Genomic DNA, 21,270 nt, shown 5'->3' with positions numbered 1-21,270 from the left:
CACGCGAGGGATTGTGGGCCAGCCAGCAGCGGGGGGCGCTCGGCGCCCAATCCCCGCACCCACCCACGCCTTTCCGCGAGTCCAGTCGGGAGCAAGATGGTTTCTGAGACCGTTAGTTCTTCACGACCTGCCTAGCTTAAGAAGTAGCTGGAGAAGTAAGCAAGTAATATCCCCATAGTGGGCTGGGCATGGGCTCTCTCTGACAGAGGGAGTAGTCGGGGCTACGCAAGATCTCCTTTTCTGGTAGAGTTGGGAAGGGACCGCTCCTAAAATAGAGGACTTTAAGGGATGGTATGGAAGGTGGTTTACGAAGTCTTCCCTTGCCTAGGTGAGTTATGATTTATTTCGTGGAGTAACTCATTTCCTACCTTTTGGCGACGATCCACAAATCGTATCAATTTTCTCTAAAATATCTCGATTATGTTCATGTCTTCTCTAGGCCAAGCTCCCACCATTTCTCTTGTAAGTACTGCAAGAGCCTTTTGGCTGGTCTCTGTGCATCTTCTCCCCTCTAGTCTATTCTCCCATGCTGTAGTCAGAGTGTACTTTCTATAGTACATTTCAGTTCACTATTTTGCTCTTAGGATAAAGACCATATTTCTTATTAAGACTTACAAAAAGCATTGCAGGTACTGGTTCCTGTTTAACTCCTTAGCTGCATTCTTTCCCTCTCTTTTTACTCTCTACACTCCAACCACTCTGGCCTTAATTCCTTGTATGTGCCAGACTGCATCCCACAACAGCATTTGCACATGCCTATAATATTATCGATCCTTGCTTCACGCAAGTAACTATCATTTACTTTTCAAATCCTCGCCTCCATTGACTCCTCCTCTGCCCCTGAAACTCTGCCTCCAACAAACCCCTCAAAATTAGGTCAGATCTCCCCCTTAAGACTCATAGCACCGAGTGCCTGTGTGTGATTATTTCTTGACCATGTCTCCCCAGCTAGACTGAAAGCTTCAGTTGGGTGGGGACCATGTGGATTTTACTGTTGTTTACCTAGAGTCCCTAGCCCAGAGTGTGGCTTATAGTAGGTGCTCAGTAGATGTTTGTTAAAAGAATGGATGATTAGATGATTGATCTCCTCTCCCTATATTTTTGTTTTGTACTCTTAAATATAGTGGAAAATATATACTTATAGGAAGTATCTACTTGTAGAAAACAAATAAAATACAGAAAATATAAAGAAAATAAAACTGACTCACAATCCTTTTCTTCAACTCAGATAACGTTTATTTTAATCTTTCTACAAGTTCATATTTATTTTACATACTTCTGATTAAATTGTGAAGAATTTTGCATATCTTTTGTTTTTCACTTAACGTTTTGTCAAAAGCCTTTTTCCTTGTGATTAAAACTTATTTGAGAATTAAGTTTAATGATTCCTTACAATTCTGTCCTGAGGCCCATCAGTTGAATTATTTCCAGTTTTTTGCTGCGATGAAGTAGTGTGTTCGTTCCCTCCCTCCCCACTCTCTCTTTCTCTTGATACATTTCTGGAAGTAGAACTTCTGGGTCAGAGTATGCACATTTTCATTTTAAATCATATTGCCAAATGTTAGCACCACTTACACTCCTACTAACAGCATATGAGGGCTGGTTTTTCCACCCCCACCCCAGCACTGCCCTTAGCAGTCTGTAAATGGTATTTTTTTTTTTATTGAGATATAATGGACTTTAAATGGTTATTATCTTTTATTACTGAGAGAGGTTAAAAATATTTTTATATAACTTTATTGGCGAAATATATTTTGTAATTGTAACCATCTCATTTATATCGTTTGTCCATTTCTAATTTCTAATAATGGTAAAATACACATAACAAAATTTACCATTTTAACCATTTTTAAGTGTACAGTTCAGTTATGTTAATTATATTCACAATGTCGGGCAGCCAATCTCCAGAACTTTTTAATCTTGCAAACCTGAAACTGTACCCACTAAACAACTCCCTGTTTCTCCTTCCCCAGCCACTGGCAACCACTATTCCACTTTCTGTTTCTATGAATTTGACTACTTTTGATACCTTATATAACTGGAACCATATAGTGTTTGTTGTTTTGTAACTGGGTTATTTCACTTAGCATAATGTCCTGAAGGTTCATCATGTTGTAGTATATGCCAGAATTCCTTTTTAAGGCTAAATAATATTCTATTATATATATATTACATTTTGTATATCCATTTCTCTGTGGACATATGGGTTGCTTCCACCTCTTGGCTATTGTGAATAATGCTGCTATGAACATATATATACTTCTCACTTTTTAATTGTACTTCTTTAATTTAAAATATATATTTATAATAGGTCTATGGTTTTTTATTATCAGAAACAATAACTACTTATTGTGCTTACTGTAAGGCAAATATTCTGCTTAGCTTTATCTGACATCAAAACCCATGCTCTTCCTCCATATGCTACCTATTCTCATATGCATACTCTATCATACAGGCTATTTGTCTAATTTTTATATTGAAAATATCTTCCCATTTTGTCATGTGTATTTAAACTTAATGAGGTTTTCTACTTTACTGAGGTTTTGTGTATACAAGTCTACTAAAAGTTTGTATTTATTTCTGACTTTAGTAACATACTTAGAAAGTCTTTTTGTCGAATTTATAAGCATAATCTATTTTTTCTACATTTAGTTTATGATTTAACTTGGATATTTTAATGTATCTGAATTTTTTAATGTAAAGCAGGAGGAAAGAAGCAATTTTTCCCCTTACCAGTGGTGAGCCAATTTTCTAAGCACTCTATATAAGTTAATCTTTTCCTTCATCTATATAAAATGCTATTTTTATCATATACTTTATGCTCTAGATCCTATATTCCTGGTATAAAACCTATTTAGCTATTGTGTATGTTCTTTTAATATCCTACTAGATTCAGTGTGTAAAGATTTTATAGATTTAGTTAAGAGTTTTGCATTTTTGTTCATAGATTATTACATTTACTTTTATTTTGTCAGCAGAGTTTTGCAACTTTTATAAAATGAACTAAGAAACTTCCTCACTTTTTCTATGCTAACTTATGTTAGTATTTAACAAACACATATATTTCCTTATATTTTTCTAATCAAAGAAATGTGGCTCTCCTCAAAGGATAATAAGGTCTGCTTCTGTGAGGATTATAGCAGTAATTTTTTTCTTAACCTGCTTGAGCTGCAAAAGAGTGGAGGGACATTCACCTTTTTGCCCTAAGGCAGACTGGCTTGGATAAATATTTTGATAATTAGGCCAATGACAATGAAGTTCTTGTGAAATATTGAAACTAGCCTTGTGAAGATCTGTGGGCCTTTTTAAGGCTCTGTGTTGTTTAAGAAAGCACTGTTGGTCACATATGTTCTGAAAATGGCATTTTGAATTTAAGAGTTGTTTGGTGGTAGCAGTTATCTAATTCATAGACATCGTCATTTTCTCTTACATGAATGGTTCCCAACAAGATTTCAAAGTACCTTAACTTTCATTTCACAAAACCAAATGTAGATGTTTTGTTTATAGATTATATGTTTATGTATATGGATACATGTGTGTATATGTTGCATAATACTTTCTTTGGCGGAGAAAGGCTATAAAAATCAAACTGGTAGGCTGTCAAAAGGTCATACTTCAGGTATAGCTGCAGCTCGTATCATATAGTATCCCCCATTCCCCACAATATCTTTTTCTCTCCATCTCAGACACCTCTATATTCTCAGTTATTGCATGTTAATCTTTAATAAGATTTTTTTTTAAACAGCATTATTTCTTCCTGTTCTAAAGATATAAAACTAAAGACATAGAACTCTGTCTAATTTATTTTGGCAGAAGAGAGAACACCAGAAGAGTTCTGAAAGATAAAAAGACTTGGAAAATAAGAGTGGTTCTAGTAAAATCTTGAGGAGACAACCGAAGAACAGTTAAACCAGGGAACTCCAATTCTAATTTACAGCGAAGTAGGAAGGAGATTGAGAAGACTGATTTTATACATGTATATGTGTGTATATATATATATATATTTTTTTTTTTTAAACATGGAAGCTTCACAAATTTGCATATCATTCTTGCACAGGGGCTGTATTGTTCCAATTTTAGTATATGTGTTACAACCGAAGAACAGTTAAACCAGGGAACTCCAATTCTAATTTACAGCGAAGTAGGAAGGAGATTGAGAAGACTGATTTTATACATGTATATGTGTGTATATATATATATATATTTTTTTTTTTTAAACATGGAAGCTTCACAAATTTGCATATCATTCTTGCACAAGGGCTGTATTGTTCCAATTTTAGTATATGTGTTGCCTCAACAATCACCCGACAATGTGGACGTGGGAATATGTGAATTATTAACCATTGCTGGAGATGGGATATATTGTTTTTGAAGAGTGTAATATGAGTCAAGGATGGCTCAGGAGTTTCTTGTAGGATAGATTCTCCCTTAGTCTTGTTCTGGATTTCAGAGGCACCAGTGAAAAACCACAGACGACCCTGTGCTTGTAGTACTGAGCACAGAAGGATTTAAGGATATGTGGAAACACAATCTTGCTTGGGAGGCAAGGCACTCTCATCATAGAGGTGGTTTCCAATGGTGAGGGCGGTCATTACACCCTGGCTGTGTGGATCCCTGCAACTTCCCCCAGTGTGTGTAGGAGGGGGTGCTGCATGAGCTTTTCCCTACCTTGCACAGTTCAAAATTAGAATTTGTTGGTGCAACTGATCTTTCAAGTAAGGGTGACCATTTGCCACATATCCGAAAGAGGGCAAATTTTGTACTTGTGCTTGAAACTTTGAACTGACTATCTATTTTTAGCAATACATGGTCTGCATTTTCAAATGGAGTTTTGCCAAATTTCACCTTTTCAGACTTCTTCTTTCAGTTATGTGAATAGCGGCTTTCTGAGCTGTGCCAGACATCACAGAGATGTCATTAGTGCCAAGCCCTCGAACGAATTTATGTTGTTTATCTTTAAATCTGTAGAGCGTCTTTACCTTTGTTTTTTATGAACAGCACCACTAACTATACTAGGAAAAGGACGCACTAAATGAGATCAGCAAAAGGGGTGTGGAATATGCAGATGAGCACAGTGACTACTGGTCATGCTTACATTAGACATACATTTCCAAAGATTTTGCCAACGTCTAGATATACAAAATATTGCTGCATGGTAATTATAGTTTGGAGACTCTTTATTCTGGAACTTAAGGGGTCAATAGGATGTGTTAGGAAAGTGATCCTATCTTTAGAGTGATTTAAATCTAATGGTGAGGTGCCAGTCAACGTGAATGAACTCATACTTACCTGGCAGGGGAGATACCATGATCACGAAGGTGGTTTTCCCAGGGCGAGGCTTACCCATTGCACTCCGGTTGTGCTGACCTCTGCGATTTCCCCAAATGTGGGAAACTCGACTGCATAATTTGTGGTAGTGGGGGACTGCGTTCGCGCTCTCCCCTGATTTAACCTGTTAAAGAAAGAATCTGCGTTGCTGTTGGTCCTAGTTAGTCTTGTTACAGTTCTGTTCTTTACATGGGTGTGGGTTACTGGAATGTAGTAAGTTCGTCAGAGTTTGTTAGTTTAAATAGGTGGATACCTTTTTCTGCTTCTGGTGGTCAGTTATAAAAGCATCAGGGTTTCTTTTCCTCTACAGAGAAATTTGTTTTACTTTTTTTGCAAAAGCAGGCTCAAGTTTAGTGTGTGTATTCCTTGCTTTGTTGTCCCTTCCTCCATTTTCACAGCCAACAATGTATCATCTTCTCTGGGTTACCTTCTGTTTACCTTTATTCCCTTTTATCAGGCCCACCTAGATAATTCAGGGTACTCTCCCTATCTCAAATCACACCTTAATCACACCTGCAAAATTCGGTTTGCCACGAAGTAAGGCAATATTACGGAGATTAGGATTTGGATATTTTTGGTGGGCCATTATTCAACCTACTTCATCAACAAAACCCACAGATAGATTTGTCAGGAGATATAGAATGACATAACTAAAAAGATGCTTGGAGTATGTAAAAGAGCGTAGTGTCTTGTTCACAGTGTACATACATGATTATGATTTTTGCAAACATTACAGTATTCAAAATGTTATGGTCTGGCTTTTTACAGTTTGGAGAAGTCTTTATTGATGTGCTGAATTATATGGATTTTCTAAGATTAAACCAACTTTGCATTTCTGAGATAAACCCCACTTGATTATGATGTGTTATCTAAAGAGTGCATGAAAAGAGTGACCGTATGTATTGAGTGTTTAGAATCTGAGGGTGGGATGCCAGGCAGCACCAGTAATTCATACTTAACCTGGCAGGGGAGAAACCATAATTACAAAGGTGGTTTTTCCCAGGGCAAGGCTCACTCATTCTACGCCAGATGTGTTGACCCCTGAGATTTCTCCAGATGTGTGAAACTCGACTGCATAATTTGTGGTAGTGGGGAGCTGCGTTCATGCTCTCCCCTATTTTATTCTAGCTACAAGGTTATTGTGTCAATGTGGGCAGGGGTTTCTGCATGTGTGGTTCACATAAGTACTGAGGTGTCTAGTAGAATGGGGTGCAGTTATCCTTTTGGCCAGTAGAGGGCTGATTTTGCACCACTCTGCCTCTGTTTTTGTACCACTCTGACTCTGTTTTTGTACCTGATTGTTACCAAGATGTAGGTGGAAGAAGAGAGTTCTGGCGAAGATTGAGTAGAGGATAAAAGGGGGTATGGAATTTAAGGGGGACTTTCTTCAGTTTGCTGAGTAAGCGTTAAGTGATAGATTATTTTGCAGAAGTCTCAGAGTTTATAATTTACAGCTTACACTTTCCTGAGCTGAGTAGTTATAAGAGGGGTGATAGTCTTTTTTGTGTTTTCTCCTAGACCTTGATTTATGTTTTTGTTTTTTCCCCAAAATAATTTTTATGAAAGTAGCATTATGCATGTGAGTTTAGAAACACCACATAAAGAGGCCCAGCCTGAAAAATAAAACTCCCCTGACCCACCCTTTCTCATCTTGTCCCATAACTCTTAATTATTTCTTCAAATTTACCTCAATAAATAATATGTCTATGCTGGTATTTATACTAGAGATTCTGCTGACATTCCCCAGGATCTTTTCTCTTCTATCCTTTATTACATATAGAACAATTTTTAGTTCTTCAACCATTTACCTTAGTAACTTTAAATCATATACCTTTATTGCTTATTGACATCTCACTTGGAAAGATGAGAATATTAGCAAGGCTTTGGGGTTTAAAAGAAAATGTTATGATTTTGCCCCTTCCATCCATTAAAAGAATTAATTAATGATATTATAAACTATGTAGGGTGATAGAAGAAAGGGTAGGGAGAAATTTGAGTGGTAGGGACATGTGGAGTATTTATTACTTATACATGGTATTTTTTAATTTTGTTTTCTAAGTGTTCATATATTAATCTTGTGATTTTGTTAAATTTAGTTATGAGTTTTAGTAGGATTAGGGGGTAAATGCTTTAGGATTTTCTGCATAAATTATCATGTCATGTGAATAAAGACAGTGTTACTTCTTTTCTAAACTATTGGCTTTTACTTTATTTTCCTTGCTTTATGCTCTAGCTAGGATCTTCAGTTCAGTATTGAATAAAAGTGGTTAAAGTAGTCATGCTTATTTTGTTTCTAATCTGGAGGAGAAGCATTCAGTCTTTCACCATTTAGTATATTAGCTATAGGACTTTCATAGATAGCATTTATCAAGCTACTCATATTTTGTTTTTTTAATCATAAATGGTTGTTGAATTTTATTAACTATTTTCTATATCTACTTAATCTGTTGATATGCTGAATTATATGGATTGATGTTATAATGTTAAACCAACTTTGCATTTCTGAGATAAACCCCAATTGATTATGATGTATTACACTTTTGATATTGCTAGATTTGGTTTGTAATTTTAAAGGAATTTTGTGTCTATGTCCATGAAGGATAATAGTCTATAGTTTTCTTATTTGGTCTTTATCTGGCTCAAGTATCAGAGTAATGCTGGTTTCATAAAATAAATTGACCCTTCTAGGCTTCACTGAAAATTCTGTTGTTGCCATGGTCCCCCTCATCGCCTTGGGGTTAAAGGTATTGTAAGAACAAGTGGTTCCCAAAGTCTCCCTTCTGCCAAGGTGTCCTTAATGCCAAGATCTGCATCTTTGACCTGTAGCAGAAAAAGGCAAAAGTGGGTGAGTTCCCACTCTGTGGCTACATGGTGTCAGATGCTTGTGAGCAGCTCTCCTTTGAAGCCCTGGAGGCTTCCCATATTGGTGCAAACAAATACATGGTGAAAAGCTTTGGCCAAGATGGCTTTTGTATAGGAGTGCAGCTCTGCCCCTTCCATGCTATTCTCATCAACAAGATGTTGTCCTGTGCCGGGGCTGAAGGCTCCAGACAGGTATGTGGGGTGCCTCTGGAAAGCCCTAGGGCATAGTGTCCAGGGGCTACATAGGCCATATCACTGCACCAAGCTGCAGAACTAGGAGCATGTGATTGAGGTCCTACCCAGGACCAAGTTCAAGTTACCTGGCTTACAGAAAATCCACATCTCCAAGAAGTGATGCTTTAATGCGGACAAGTTTGAGGATGTGGTGGCTAAAAAGCGGCTTGTCCCAGATGGCTGTGGGGTCAGATACATCCCTAATCATGGCCCCCTGGACAAATGGTGGCTCCTGCACTGCTGAGGGCTTCAGTGGCCGCTCCTTACTCACACCCGCCAATAAAGCCTACTTCCAGTCAAAAAAAAAAAAAAATGGGAAATGTTCCCTCCTCTTCTATTTCTTCAGAATTGTGTTAGATTAGTTTTGAGCAGAAATGTGACATGATTGGACTTCGGGTTTAGCAGTATCCCTGGCTATTATGTTAGTAGACTGAAGGGGTAAGGAAGGAAGAAGGAAGATCAATTAGGAGATTACTGCAAACTTCTAGGCAGATGAGAGTGGCTTGTATCAAAGAGATAGCCCTGGAGGTGATGAGAAGCGGTCAGATTCTGAACATAATTTTAGGGAAAAACCAAGAAGACTTAAAACAACATTATTAATTAATTCAATCCCTCAGGATTGAATGCGGGATATGAGAGGAAAGAAAGGAAAAAAAGATGATGCCCAAAAACGATCTGTACTTTTAATACCTTTCTTAACCTGTGAGATATAGAATCAAGGGGGCTGTCCCTCCTGCTTCTCTTCTCCACCCACTCCCATTCACAGATGGGAAGACTAGGGTATCAACATATCAAAGTACTTAAAATCATAAGGGAAAGGGTGGTCTCCTTGGAACTCTCCTTTATTTTTTTAAGCCATTATTATATTACGAAAAACTTCTAATGTAAACTAAAATAGAATAATACAGTATACTCCCATTTAACCACACCCAGCTTCAGCAGTGATCAACTAAGGCCAATCTTGTTTCATCTGTAACTGCATATGCTAAACCCCTAACAGTGACTATTTTGAAATAAACCTCACATGTCATAGTGTTTCAGCCATTATTATTTCAGTATGTATCTCTAAAGATAACGGCTTTATTTTTTCTTGACATATTTAACAGCTTTATTGAGGTATAATATACACATAACATCCATTATATATAGTTTAATGATTAGTACATGTATACAATTGCCCAACCATCATCACAGTCCAGTTTTAGAACGTTTTATGGCCCCCCCCCAAATATTCCCCTGGGCCCATTTGCCATTGCTTCTCGTTCCAATGCTCCAACCCTAGCCATAGGCAACAACTGATCTGCTCTCTACATAAATTTGTCTTGTCTAGACATTTCATATAAAATGGAATCATATAGTATATAGTGTTTTGTGTCTGATTTCTTTCACATAGCATAATGTTTTTGAGCTTTATACCGCTACCTTTATCATTATTTATGTTTATTGCTAAAATAGTATTCTGTTATATATGGATATACCACATTTTCTCTATCCATCCTTCTCTTGATACCTGGGTTATTTGTAGTTTTGAGCTATTATGCATATTGCTGTTTGGGGGATTTGCATATATGTCATTATGTAGATATATGTTTTCATTTTTCTTGGGTAAACACATAATGAGTTGAATGACTCAGTCACGTGGTATGTTTAACTTTTTTAAAAAACTACTGGGGTGAAGGAATGGGTAAAAAGAGTGAAGGGGAATAAGGAACAAACCTTCAGTTATTAAAAAAAATAATAAGCCATGGGGATGTAATATTCAGTATAGGGAAATTAGTCAATATTATTATAATAACTTTGTATGGTGACAGATGGTTACTAGACTTATTGCGGTGATCACATTATAAGGAATATAAATGTCAAATTACTATGTTGTACAACTGAACCTAATATAATATTGTTTGTCAACTTTACTTTTAATTTAAAAAAGAAGTAACTAACAACTTTTTCAAAGTGATTTTACCATTTTACATTCCCACCAGCAATGCACAACGGTCTCAGTTTTTCCATATTCTTGCCAGCATTTGGTATTGCCAGCTTCTTTGAATTGTAGCCATTTTTCTGTGTGTGGGTGTGTAGTGGGTACGTTGTGGTTTTAATTTGCATTTTTCTAAGTATTGATGATATTAGTATCTTTTCATGTCTTTATTGGCCATCCGAATATCATCTTTGGTGAAATGTCTATTCAGATTATTTTTGTCTTAAGTTTTAGTTGGGTTGTCTATTATTGAGTAGGACTCTTTTGCTCCATATGTCCAAATGCACTGCATCATCTCTCCTCTCATGGCTAAGCAATTTATGGACCTGGTGTAAAATGAAAATGAGAGCTGCTTGTTATAAAATGATTAAGAATTTTGAGATGTCGATAGCAGAGTATTAAACCAAATGTGGAGCCCTTCTAAGTACAGGGCCCTTATCTTGACCCTGACTTTGACCCATCCTTTCAACCACATTTACAGGGCTCTCTATCCCCTTTCTTTTCTCTCCCAATTTATAACTCTTTCTTTCATCTTTTTCTCAAACTGTCCTAGTACTATGGGTAGATTAATTTTTCTAGAACCTCTAATTCCCCTGCTCAGAAACCTTCAAAAGACTCCATTTGCCTAGCAACCAAAGCCTAAACTGAGAAGTCTTAGCATTTAGAGTCCCTTATCACACCCTATTTTTCCTTTTTGAGCCTGTTCTCCATGAACAGGCATCCCTCACCCCCTAACCCCCATCTCTAAGAGCAACATGGCTGTATCTAGGTAGGACACATTCCTCATGGCCTATAGTACCCATCTTTATGTGACCAAGTCCTACCTCTCCCTTTTATTTCATTTCTTAATGTTTAATTTTACATAAATTGACTTCTTGATAAATAGCACCCATAAATACCCTCCTTCGCATTCTTCCAAAATCTGTTTATTCTGTATTTCTTTCCAGATCTTTTATTCTTCCTTCATAAATACCATCATACTATGTCTGCCCACTTGAGACCTGCCTCCAATGTTATCCCTTCCAGGGAGCCTGCTCTAATAATCTCTTATTTCTCTAGAGCAGCCAGGATTGGGAAGGAGCCATCCCTTGGCTGAGGCTTCTGCTTCAAGAAACCATCACAGGCTAGTAGCTAGGAATTCTCATTTGAGATGAGGGGTAAGGAGAAAAATCAGAGAAAGTTTCACAGATTTTTCACTTTAATCTGCCTTCTCTTTTTCATAGCCTCTGAGTTCCTTGAAGGCAGGGATCGAATCTTATACACTTTACCACTCTTACAGCTCCAACAATAGGAATGCAGCAAATGTATGAAATGGGCCAGTCCGAGCATTCTGAGGATTCATTCATCAAGTGGATTTTGGCTGGAGTCCATAATTACAGTGTGACATTGAAATTTACTTAACCTTTTTCTGCCTCAGTTTCCACATCTGTAAAGATGGAGATAACAATAGTAGGTACCTCATAGGGTAGTTATGAAGATTAAATTGGTTATTTTATGTAAAAGGTTCAGAACAGTGTCTGGCATATAGTATCATATATGTAGTACTATTAACATTGTTGTTATTACTATTACAATGATTCACACTTGGAAATTATGTGTATGATTTCAACACTTATAAAAGAAAAGTCTATAGTTTCTAGCTGGCTGCAAAACAAAAAGAAACTGCAGGAGTTATAATATGCTAATAGGCTCTTTGTAGGCAGTGGTTTCTTTTTCAAAGCAAGAGAAAAGGCAGATTCAGAGCCTAGATAGTCTCTGAGTCAGACGTCATCGTGGAGGCGTGTGATACGTAGATGAAAAATTCCGGTTCAGACTGGGAAAGACAGCTTCTCCCACCCTTGTGTATTTAGGGATGTGGTATGAGGAACTTTCAAAAGACTGCCAATCTTTGCAAGAGTTTCAGTGTGCTTGATTTAATTTTCTGTCAGATATGGAGCTTTTTTAGGGAAAAGTTTACGTTAGAACCATACCTAAAAAGTACTATGCACACAGGACTATGAAGACCGCAGTTTCGAAAAATTCATACTTACCCAGCAGGGAAATACCATGATCACAAAGGTGGTTTTCCCCGGGTGAGGCTCACCCATTGCACTCCAAATGTGCTGGCCCTGCGATTTCCTCAAATGTGGGAAACTCGACTGCATAATTTGTGGTAGTGGGGGACTGCGTTCGCGCTCTCCTTTTGTTTTCTAAAAGTAGGTTCAATTGTGTTTAGCAGCAGTGCTGATTAAGTTTAAGTTACTGCAAAGTTTTGGGTACCAGGATTTTCACTTAGAGAAAATTTTATTTGGGAACATCTTTGTGTTATAGGTAGGGATGGTTTCCTGGCTTACCCTGGAGAGTTGCTGAGTTGTAATTTGACCCATTTTTCGGACTGGTAGAGTTAAGCAGGAATATTGGGCCACCTAATTTGTGGCAATGGAGTACTAACTTATCTACTTTCTCCTGATTTTGTCTATGGTGAAAAAAGAAAGATTAAGATCTATTTCTGACTGTTCTTTTGTTATTCTCTGGGTCAATTTAAAATCTGGATTCTTGAGGGCGTTGAAATAACCAGGGTATATTACCCTTTTAAACAGCTGTTTTTCTCTGCAGTGCATCCAATTTAGAGCTTTTGAACCCTGTTTTAGGAAGCCACCATCTTCTGTTCCTTATATTTCAGAGAGTTAACAGTAATTGAACAAATTCAGCTCTCCTTTACTAAATGATATTACACCTGAATTGGATCTGGGTATTTCTAAAGGCCCCTAGCAGTGTTTTTGTCAAACAGTTATGGCAACTGGAATGTGTCTGCAGATGACATCCTTTTTATACTGCTGATTATGTTTCCATTTTAGGGTATTGTGTGTTCTGGTCCTTCCTAGTTCCCAAATCCAGCTATTCTGAGGATTTCCAGTGATCTCCATACTCATGCTCACCTGTCTTGTAGAAGCAGTTCCTGCTGCTTCTTCCTAGAATGAATCCTTGTCCATCTGTACTTCCAGTCCCTTCCAGAACCTTAGCAATTCGAACAGGTTTACAATATCTCCAGGGGCCTGGTTTTAAAAATATGATCTCAATTGGCTTTTAGGTTTAAATACCTGATAACTAAAAATAGTCACCTGAGTACTATTTCTGGGACTCTGTTTAAAACTAAATTATGAGAGAGACAAAATACAGATATTTTGTAACATACTCTGAAATTGTATCAGAGTAACACACTTCATTTAAAATGTCAGATAGTCCCTTTAGGTTTATAAATGGAGTTCTTTGCCACCTCTTCCCATCCTCCAGGTCTCCCTTAGAGGGAGACTCTAAATCAACTAAAATTTGATTCTACTGACATTTCCAAACCTCCATGGTTTTAAACAGATATGTATAATAGTATCCTTTGAGACATCTATTTTTGACATTGTCTGTTTTCAGTAATGCTAATTGAGAATATAGCTCTCCTGTTAAACCACCATCTCTTCTCTATTTTTCTTAATATAGTTTAAAAACCATTTGGTTAAATCAATATTGTGTTTATTCCTATGTAAACATTCACAACAGAGCATTATCATTGAATGTCATTTAATTTCCTTTAATTTTGTTTTTCTTTTGGGTAGTTTTTTTTCTCCTCCGTTTAGCTTTTTTCACTTGGTTACTTTTCTTTTACCCATTCCTATTTCTTCCCATATCTTTTAATAGTCTCTTATTTTCTACAAGATTAATTATATCAGGTAATCTTACTAGTTTAAGTTTGTTTGTTTGTTTTCTTGGAGATAATCTTTTTGAAGATATATCAGCTTCTATTTTTCTTGTACTTAAACTCATTTCTCTTTCAGCCTACTGTATAGGTGTAATCATTAAAATGGGTATCAAATTTACCTTCACGATTTTGAAGGTATCACTTTGACTTTGAGCTGCCAGAAGCTATTGAGATGGCTTTCTGATTTCTGATCTTACATGTTACTGACATCTTTCTTCTGTCTCAGAAAAGTTGAAGGATCATCTCTTTGTTTTCACTGTTTTTTAATTTCCTGATGATGTGTCTTGATGTTACAGCCATTCATTGTATGATGAAGGCCCTTTCAACCAGGAAACCTTAATGTTGGAAAATTCTCTTGTATTATTTCATTGGTGATTTCCTCTTCGTAGATTAAAATTTTTCTAGAATTCTCCATATTTGGATATTAGAACTGCTACATTGGTGCTCTAATTTTTAAAAAATCTATTTCCATTTGTTTATCTTTTTGCATAACCTATGTATTCAATTTTTTATTTCTATAATCATCATTAAGACTTCTCTTTTTTGTACTTAGTTTCTATTTTTTATAGCTTCTTGTACTTGTTTTTCAAATGCAAGAGCTTCTTATCTCTTTGAGGATTTTAATAATAGTTTTTTTCTTTTTTAGTTTTCTTCCCTTTGCATATCTGTTTTTTCCAAATTGTCTTCTTTGGTTGGTTGACTCTGGCACTTTCATGTTATAAACTTTTGTTAGATGTCTGGTCATCCTTGATGGTTCAGTGGACCTTGATTGTTTCCTCATATTAACAAGTAGGGTGCTAATTGGAAGCTCTGAGGAGTAAGGGGAGATGTGTGGCCTTTCTATTTCACTGCAAGGTGATCTGCTTAGGCCTTTGTAGAGAAAGTCCATATCAACATTTTTGGGACTTTTTTCTAGGGTCGTCACATTCCTCAGAGGAAACTTCCAGTATCCTGGAAGGTAAAGGCTTGGTTGCAAGTATGGGGTCTAAAAAAAAACTAGTTTTCCTTTGGGCTAATAATCAAATTAACAGAGACATAATGTCGAAAGTTTACTGTATAAGTGCATATTCGGAGTACCATAATGAGATCCTAAGAGGCATCAGCAGTTGAGGTTTATATGCCATCATGGACGAAGGAGAAAGAGGGCAGTGATGGGATTTTGGAAGGGGGAAATAGCAACCTTTCTCTCATATTGAATTCAAATTAGGCTAACTTGAAAAATCCTAAGGTGAATATGCTAAGATTCCCTTCCTGACACAGGCCTCTACATCAGAATCTCTTAGAAAAAGGGGAGGGTCAAAGGTTCTTTCCGAGTCATTTGTTTCTTAATAAACAGCTTAAAAAGGCACATTTTGGGGGTGGCAAAACTTTGGTCCCTTCACCAGTGTTCTGAACACTAAATGGAGAATAAGAGGAAGGAGGTCTCAGCCTTCAGCCTTTGGATGCTGTGTACACTCTCTTTTCAGTAAATGTTTAAGCTTTCTTCTGAGCTTAGGGTCTTCTCCAGAGAGCTGTAGTTGCACCCTCCTCCGGTGTTTCTCACCACTCTAAATAGTGCCAGGGTGAAGCGGTTCTTGAGCAGCATGAGGGGAGAGAGAGATGTTTGGATATTTCTGAAACAGCTTTTCATCAACCTGGTTTCTAGTATTCCCATCTTTCACCTGGTTCTAGAGGTTCTGATACTGTTAAATCTGAGGTTTTTGGAGGAATCTGCAGTGTCAGTTGGGTTAGTTTTCAGCTTTCCCCAGAACTGGCTTAAGGTTTGGGTGTCCCTGGTCTAGTTCAGTCATATATTTTTTATGACTGTCAAAATTATGTTACTGCTGTCCCCTTTGTTCTTACCATCCTCGAGAGTTGTTGCCTTTTAACAAATTTATTTACTGCAGTTTTCATAGGGTTTTGGGAGGGAGTTAAATTTATAGGTGATCAGTTACCATCTCTCCCCAGAACCTAGAATTATTTACAGTAGTGAAAAATCAAACCAACCTAAATGTCCAGCAATAGGAAATGATAATGAATTATAGTCCATTCATAATATGATGGACTGTCATACAGAAATATAAAACTATACTTTCTGTTGGTTTTAATGAGAATGAAGTCAATTGATAAAATAATATATACAGTAATTATATGTTGTGTTATATAGACTATTTAAAAAGAAACAAACAAGAAAAACTCTGGCCAGTGGGTCCCCATGCAGGTTCAATATTCATACTGAGAAGTGTTATTTCTGTTTGGGGCCCATCTGCCCCAGCCGCAGCATAATGTTTGTCTGCAACAATTGCAGGGTGTTCAGATTCTGTAAATCCAAGTGTCATTAAAACTTTAAAAAGGAGGGCAGTCGGAGGAAAAAAAAATGACATAGATGATAAAGGCTCTCTTCATCCCCCTGCTGACCAAATCAAAGTTGTGATGGAAATAAGGAGCAGCAGCAGCAAGGAAAAATCACCTGTGATCTAGATGAACAAGCCATACAACTAGGGAGAAATATAAGAAATCACCCTGCAATGGCAGAAGGTAGGAGAGAGCGAGAACACGGGGCTGCCTGGTCTCAAGCGGCTGAGTGAGACAGAGGCTGTGGCAGCGGTAGACGCCTCTTAAAGGGGCCACGTCCGTGAGTGGATTTTCGCTGTGACGGACCTGCTCGCTCTGAGCACCAGTGCTGATTCGGCTGTGCAGGGGGCACCAGAGACTTACAGGAAGACAATGTCGGAGTGAGGGCTTAGGTGAGACTCGCTCTGTACAGAAGTGCCGGCAGTGTTTGTTGTTCCCTGTTGAGCCCTCCCCCCACCCAGTGCGTGGACACAGTGCCACCATAGTCATGACGTCATCAACCTGGATAACAGAGGTCGCTTCACCCAGAGGATTCCCTGAAACTCCGCCTCCCCCAGCTGGCAGCCCCACCCAAGCCACATGCAGGTATATCCTCAGCAAGTCAGGTGCTCCTTGCCCAGCAGCGCCTAGACTCACACTGGTGGCAGCTGGCCTCGCTTTCTGGTGTGGCCTTTTGAGGCAGCTATAAGCACAGCATCTGTAGATTGTTTGCTGAATCTTAACAGGTGGCCCCAGAGAGGTAGAGGCTTGGGCTAAGTTTGGCCTGCCGAACGCTTCTTAGGACTGTGCCACTGGACACCTACTTCACAAATCCACACTAATAAGACCGAGAGACTTAGGAGCTTTGCTTAGTACATAGACACAGCCACAGAAAGGCAGCCAAAATGAGAAGACAAAGAAGCAGAAACCATATGAGAGAACAGAACAGAGATCCAGATGTAATGGAGTCAAATAATCTAACAGATGCAGAGTTCAAAACACTGATTATAAAGATGCTCAGTGAACTTTTAGGTAGCGTAGATAAATTCAGTGAGAACTTCAACAATGAGATGAAAAACATAAAAATGGAAATTAAAGAACCAGTCTGAAATGAAGAACACATTATCTGAGATGAGATAATTAAATGGAATAAACAAAGTGAATAAAGAAGCGGATCAAATGCCCTATCTAGAGGATGGGAAAGCCAAGGACACGCAATCAGAATTGCAAGAGATAAGATGCCAAGACTAAAAGTAATTTAAGGAGCATATGGGACACTACTAAGGCTCCAAATATCCATCTGATAGGTGTACCTGAATAAAATCAAGTTGTTGAACAGCTGTTTGAAGAAATAATGATGGAAAACTTCTCTAACCTGGTGAAGGAAATGGACATAAAACCCAGGAAGCTCAGAGAATTCTAAAACTCAGAGATCCAAAGAGACCCACACCAAGACACATCATAATTAAAATGCCAAAGGTTAAATACAAATAAAGAATATTAACGGCAAGAGAAAAACAGATTACTTATAAGGGAACACCCATAAGACTGGCAGCCGATTTCTCAAAAGAAACTATGCAAGACAGAAGGGCTTGGCAAAAAATATTCGACAGGAAGAAGACCCAGGATCTACAACCAAGAATATTTTATCCAGCAAAGCTGTCATTTAGAGTCGAAGGACAGATAAAGAGCTTCATAGACAAAAATAAGCTAAAGGAATTTATCATCACCAAGCCAGTATTACAGGAAATGTTGGAGGGACTTCTTTAAGAAGAAAAAGTACAGAAGACTCACTTCAGATTAAAAAATACACACAGACTAAAAGAAAGGAGATAGAAAAAGATATTGCTTTGAAGGACCTAGAAAGTATTTTAAGTCAGACAGAGAAAGATAAACACTATATGATTTCACTTACATGTGGAATCTAAAGAATAAAAAGAACAAACTAATCAAAAACAGACTCACAAATATAGTGGACAATTTGATGATGGACAGAGAGGACGGGGATTTGGGGACTGGGGAGAATGGGGTTAAAGAAGTACAAATTGGTAGCTGATGGATGGTCACGGGATGGGGAGCATGGCATAGGGAATGCAATTAGCATTAATATGTTGGTTAGGTGGAGTGTAAGGAGAGGGAGGGAGCATTTGGGGGGATTGTTTAACGAACTATATAGATGTCTAACCAATGTACTATATACTTAAAACTAAAATAAGTTTTTTGTTTTTTTTTTTTAATGAAAGGGCAGTCTATGGCCATGCTACCCTGAACAAGCCCAATCCCATCTGATCTCAGAAGCTAAGCAGGGTAGGGCCTGGTTAGTACTTGGATGGGAGACCACCTAGGAAGACCAGGTGCTGTAGGCATAAAAAATAAAAAATAAGGGATTGTAAGCTGACAAGGTCCTTGCAATCTGTGAGGTCATCCAAGGGTTGCCTTGCCTAAATAAATAAATAAAAATAATAAAAATGAAAAAACTTTTAAAAAGGAGAGCAGTCTTCATAAGGTCAGGTGGACTACAGCATGCCATAAAGCGGCTAGTAAAGAGCCTACAGTGGGTAATTCATTTGAATTTGAAAAATGTAGATATGAACCAATACTGTAAGAGCTATGGCATAAAACTGTTGATGCAATGAAGACAGTCAAAGAGATCAAACAGAAATGCCAAGCTAAATTTGAACAGGTTGAAGAAAAACAAAGAACTACAGAAAGTTCAGGACATCAAGTAAGTCAAGCAAAACATTCTTCTCATCCAGGCCCCTCTTTCAGGCACCTGAAAGACAGAATGATACAGAAATTACAACAGGATGTGGACGTGGAAAATGTTTCTTAAAAATTTTAGTCTGCAACCATTTCTATAAGTTCATTTGAAAATCCTATTTAGAAAAAAAATCTTAGAGACTTAGAACTTCTAAATTATTTATTTTTTATGTAAGGTGAGTCAAATGAAAGATGATTAAAATATATCTCTTCTACATCGCTATTTGCAGAACATCAGATATCACTGATAGGCATATTTATGTAAATCATGAAAATTCTGTAAACACAGGAGTGAATTGTGGACATAAAATGGTCATGCCACTTTGATAATAGCTCTAGGAAGCGTTTATGTAATAATTAATGACAAAAAATCACAACTAGTGATATATAAAATCAAATATTTTTTGTAGTTAAAAGGAAAAAAAAAGATCCTGCTCTAGAAGCCCACAGTCTAGCAGGTGAGATAACTCTGCCAGGCAGAGAGAAAGCCAGGCAGTAATATAGGCACAGTCTAGACTGCACTCAGGGTTATGCACAGGTGTTAATTGTGTCCCAAAACCTACTGGCAGAAACTAAACCAACCTCTGATACAACTCCCAAGTGATTTAACCAGGGTATTACTGCTGTCTTAGTACTTCTAGTGGTAGCTCTTCACCTCGTTTATAATCAGTTCTCTTGGCTCCATGGACAAGCAGTGATAAAGAAGTAACTTCAGGCTCCAGAGGCTGAGGCAGGTGTTGGCCCATGACCTAATATAAAGAGCTTCACACAAAAAAATAGAGAAGCTGCAGTATGTGGAGACTTTCTCTCCAAGTCATGGTCGAATTGACTTGTCTCATAGAAATAGATGTTTAACTTTGCCTGAGTATGGAAACACTCATTGTTTGTGCACTTTTTTTTCTTTTTAATCCACACATCCCTCTTTTTAAACAACTATATTAGAACTTAAGACTGAAACATTCAAAATAGTCATTTCAGAAGGCAATGTGTGGACTTCAGCCCTACAGCCATTGCTCAGAGGTTAAGAAAACCTTTTTTGGAAGTACCTTCTCAGTTTAATACCCAGGTCATTCAACTCAGCCAACATACATATTGTCTACAAAGCTTCATGCTGGATCAGGGGAATGCAGACACCCTTGGAACTTAGTCCTTGTCACAGTCAGGTCTGTTGGAGGAGGGAAGGTGGGAAAAAAATTGTATGGCACAACAGATTATAATAGAAAGATATGGGAATCCTCAATTTTGGTTACCATTGTCCCTTGAAGGTAGTTTATATATATATTGGTAACAGCTTTCTTGAGTTATAATTCACATACCATACAATTCACTCATTTAAAGGGTGGTTTGATTTCCAGGAAGAGGCAGAGATTGCTTGGAGCCCAATCTTATGAATTATAAAGCTGTGGTGTTACTATTGAAAGCAAAAAGACTAAATGTTGTGTGTGCTTCCTGTAGAGAAATTCCACAATGTTAAGAGCAAAAGACACCTAAAAAGCTGGAAGGGAATAGCACTTATTGGGAAGGATAGATTATGGTACATTTGAACAGAAAACCAGCCTCTCTTTATAACTAGTCCTCTACCACTCATCGGTTCCCTGCATGGGCCAGCTTTCTGGGGCCCTGTGAGCAGTGCCATCATCAGAGTAGTGTAATTTATATATAAAGGTGTTCTACTTTTGTAGGACCTGAAGCCTGCTCTTTCTTAACCCCTCACCATGTGGCTTTCTGGAATGCAGTCACTGTGCTGTGTTTTATTGAGTTAGATTAACTGAAGTGGAAAAAAAAATAGCACTTTAAGGGCAGAGTGTGAGTTAAAGGGTGAGGACCAGCGAAAAGTGAGGCCCAGCTTGTTCTCATTTCTAGCCATGACTTCAAATGCAGGGAGCAGTGTGATCTGTGTGGCAGAGAACTGCATTCTTATTTTTTTCTCTGATATTTGCTTTTCCAAAGACTGTATTTCCTTCCTTCCTTTCTTTCTTTTCTTTCTCTTTCTTTCTTTCTTTCTTTTTTCTTCATTCCTTACTTCCTTCCTTCCTTCCTTGCTTCCTTCATTTCTTCTTTACTT

At 37.7% G+C, this 21,270-nt stretch overlaps 3 non-coding genes and 3 pseudogenes across 3 annotated transcripts; all 6 read left to right on the top strand.

Annotated features, from left to right (window-relative positions):
* The first annotated feature begins 5,281 nt into the window (after window positions 1-5,281).
* Window positions 5,282-5,445, top strand: LOC112473421. Its single transcript, XR_003043994.1, has one exon. It is a non-coding gene; the product is annotated as a U1 spliceosomal RNA (small nuclear RNA).
* Window positions 5,446-6,279: 834 nt separating this feature from the next.
* On the top strand, window positions 6,280-6,444 carry LOC112473423. The gene has a single exon (XR_003043996.1). It is a non-coding gene; the product is annotated as a U1 spliceosomal RNA (small nuclear RNA).
* Window positions 6,445-6,692: 248 nt separating this feature from the next.
* LOC102891580 lies at window positions 6,693-9,029 on the top strand (annotated as a pseudogene).
* Window positions 9,030-11,157: 2,128 nt separating this feature from the next.
* Window positions 11,158-19,278, top strand: LOC102891340 (annotated as a pseudogene).
* On the top strand, window positions 12,425-12,586 carry LOC112473422. Its single transcript, XR_003043995.1, has one exon. It is a non-coding gene; the product is annotated as a U1 spliceosomal RNA (small nuclear RNA).
* On the top strand, window positions 18,693-18,811 carry LOC112473411 (annotated as a pseudogene).
* Window positions 19,279-21,270: the final 1,992 nt, after the last annotated feature.

Source organism: Pteropus alecto, unplaced genomic scaffold (genome assembly GCF_000325575.1).
Source record: "Pteropus alecto unplaced genomic scaffold, ASM32557v1 scaffold98, whole genome shotgun sequence".
Classification (NCBI taxonomy): Eukaryota; Metazoa; Chordata; class Mammalia; order Chiroptera; family Pteropodidae; genus Pteropus; species Pteropus alecto.
Note: the sequence above shows the minus strand (reverse complement) of the source record. Positions and strands in the feature narration are given on the sequence as shown.